Genomic DNA, 3,486 nt, shown 5'->3' with positions numbered 1-3,486 from the left:
TTTTTTGCTTTTTGGGTCATACCCGGCAATGCACAGGGGTTACTCCTGGCTCTGCACTCAGGGATCATCCCTGGCGGTGCTCAGGGGACCATATGGGATGCTGGGATTTGAACCCGGGTTGGCTGCGTGCAAGGCAAACGCCCTACCCGCTGTGCTATCGCTCCAGCCCCCTCCCTGAGTCTTTTAAAGATATTTCTTTGCTATCATGTCTTACTGATTTTAGGCTATTGGCTTGGTAACACCACAGATTGATTCAACTTGATAGACTCCAGGTAGTTTAGCAATTCCAATGGTCCAGCAAACTCTCCTCTCAAAGGTCTTTTCATATTTCTCATCAAATACACATCCTTCCCTCTGCAAAAGCCTCTTTACTCTGAGGAAATTGAAGCAAATGGGAGCTGTAAGCTTCTCTAGTCACTTACACCATCTGTATCCTTGTATCCTTGTCTGTCTTACTAGAGTTGCCCTCTGGCCAATATTATGATTATATCTGAGAACAAATGCGAACCTACCATAAGCCTTAAAAACCTGTGCATTTGGAAAGATGCATATTCTGTGACTGTTCAATGTAGGCTCTTCAATCAGAAGATTGAGCTGGCAGTGTTGTTCAAGTCTTATAGTAAATGAATTTCTTTCGTTGAGAAGTGTGAAAATCTCCAAATGAGATTAATTTCTATTGTATTTGGGGAAAAAAAAATCCTCTGCCATCAGTCCTCTGGTCTTGGCTTCTGATGTCTCCTCTTTGATTTAGCATACCAATGTGCTAAACTCCCTTGAACCAATCTCCTCTCTGCACTGTTTTCTTTTCTTTTTTTTTTTTTTTTGCTTTTTGGGTCACACCTGGCGATGCACAGGGGTTACTCCTGGCTCTGCACTCAGGAATCACCCCTGGCCATGCTCAGGGGACCATATGAGATGCTGGGATTTGAACCCGGGTCGGTCGCGTGCAAGGCAAACGCCCTACCCGCTGTGCTATCTCTCCAGCCCCTGCACTGTTTTCTTTGTAGCCAAGCCCTACATATTTTCTAAACTTCATTTCCAAATCACTCTTCCGTCCATTGTAATCTGGAGTCTGCCCTCAACATTCCACTAAGGTTTTTTTTTCTGGTTTCTTGGGGTGTTTTTTGGTTGGTTGGTTGGTTTTGGTTTCGAGTAAACCTGGGCTCTGTGCACAGAACTCCTAGAGGTGCTCAGGGGACCATCCTGGGGCCAAGATTTGAACGTGGGTTGGCCATGTACAAGGCCTTATCTTACCCTGTATTATCTTTGCAGCCCTAAATTGAAATTCGACTGGCTTCTTATGGCTTAGTCCATCCATTGGACATCTCAGTTTTTTCTTGGCTTCTACTGCATTTGAGCTGCTGCCTACTCCTTGAAAAGACTCCATTGCTTCCTGGATCCCTACTTTTTCCTAATTTTGAGGAAACGGGAGGGCCACACTTGATCCTACTACTAAGGGGTTAGGAATTATTCCTTGCTCAGTGCTCAGTGGCCAACTCTGGCTGTGGAACTAGGGGTTGAACTGGGGTCAGCCACATTTAAGGCTGTTGCCTTAGCCTTGTACCTATCTCTGCTGTACTTCCTGATTTAACTTCTCTCCAGCTTCTCCTGAATTGGTTTCTTTTTCTGATGACACCCCCCCTAAAAATGTCATCAGAGACTCTTTTTGTATATCATCTGAATTCCCTTGTGTATTTTCTATTTCATGAAAATGTTTTGTGCATCTGTAAAACTTGCCCATACTTACTTTTTTTGCTCTTTAATCACCAGGTGAACATTGCCACTTGTATTTGTTTTACTTTCTTCAGACTCCTTGTGTCAAAGAAACAAGCATCCCATTTCCTTACTCCTTCACCCAGAAGAATAGCTAGTTACCCAAGCCTCAGTTCTGTGACCTATCCTGAATTCTTCCTGATTACTCACTTCCCATAAACAGAGTCACTAGGTCTTTCAGATTCCTTTCTTTTCTTTCCCTCATTTTGTTTTGGGAAATGTTAGCTCAGTCCCTCATCACCTCTTCCCCACACACCCTCATTCACTGTGCAGCAGGCACGGTGTTGTCCTACATTGACTAGAGTTCTCTCGAGTGTTCCTGCTGGCTCAGTCTTAAGCTGTCGCCTTCAATGCTGCCTCTTCAGAGGCCCATTTGTTTTCTCTATCCACATTTGCTATTGTTTCTTCCTTTCAGGAACTTCTCAGTCTGTGCTGTATTTGCTTAGAAATTCCATGAAACCAGGGGCTTTGTTTCTGTCTGCACTACAACAAGACCCTTCAGACCCTTCCCTGAGAGGCCTTGGTGTTTTTTTCCGGATCATGCTGTAGTGTCTTTGTGCTCCAATGGCATTCAGGTTATACCGGGGTTCTCAAAGTCCACTCTGGCATCAGCAGCAAGAACTGCCCCTGGGAATTTGTTAGACATGCATATTCTTGGACACAACCCCAGACATCTGAATCAAAAACTCTGGGGTTGGGGCCAACAGTATGTAGTTTAACAAAGCCTTCCACATGGCAGTGAAGCAGGCTGAAGGTGGAGAGCCACTAGACTGTATTATAGTCACCGCATTTCCAGGGCACAATTTCTGAAATGATTATTATAAAGGTTTTTCTTCTAAAGGTTTCCCATTTTCTTCTGGAACATAGCATGGCGGGTAGGGCATTTGCATTGCACGTGGCTGACTCGGGTTCAATTCCTCCATCCCTCTCGGAGAGCCCGGCAAGCTACTGAGAGTATTCCGCCCTCATGGCAGAGCCTGGCAAGCTACCCGTGGCATATTTGATATGCCAAAAACAGTAACAGGTTTCACAATGGAGATATTACTGGTGCCCGCTCGAGCAAATCGATGAACAACAGGACAACAGTGCTACAGTACTTTCTTCTAAAGAACTAAAATCCATCTTGTGGTCTTATATGTCAAGGCTGATCCTTTTGAGGATATGAAAGATACGGGGTTTTTTTCAACTTTATTTTTAAATTTTCTTGGTTTGGGGACACATCTAGTTGTGTTTAAGTTTATTCTTTTTTGCGGGGGGGTCACACCTAGCAATGCTCAGGGGTTACTCCTGGCTCTGCACTCAGGAATTACTCCTGGCAGTGCTCAGGGGACCATATGGGATGCTGGGAATCGAACCCGGGTCGGCTGTGTGCAAAGCAAATCCCCTACCCGCAGTGCTATTGCTCCAGCCCCATGAAAGATAAGTTTAATTGCCTTCAGTGGCAGCCTTTCAGTATTTGAGGGTAACCATTATCTCTGCCTCCCCACCATCATCCTCAGTCTTCAAACAGTTTGTTCTCATGTACTATGATTTAGAGCTTCTTCAGATTCAAATTCACTGGGTTTCTCTGAACAAACTCCAGCATATTTCAGCTTAAAAAGGTACTCTAGCGGCAATTCTAACGGTAGGGCCATATGTAATGGTTACCCAATAGTGTAGAGTTCACAGTGAATATGACTAGTGCACCCTTTGTACAATGTAGATGTGTAGTGG

The sequence above is a fragment of the Sorex araneus genome, chromosome 6 (assembly GCF_027595985.1).
Source record: "Sorex araneus isolate mSorAra2 chromosome 6, mSorAra2.pri, whole genome shotgun sequence".
Taxonomy (NCBI): domain Eukaryota; kingdom Metazoa; phylum Chordata; class Mammalia; order Eulipotyphla; family Soricidae; genus Sorex; species Sorex araneus.
Note: the sequence above shows the minus strand (reverse complement) of the source record.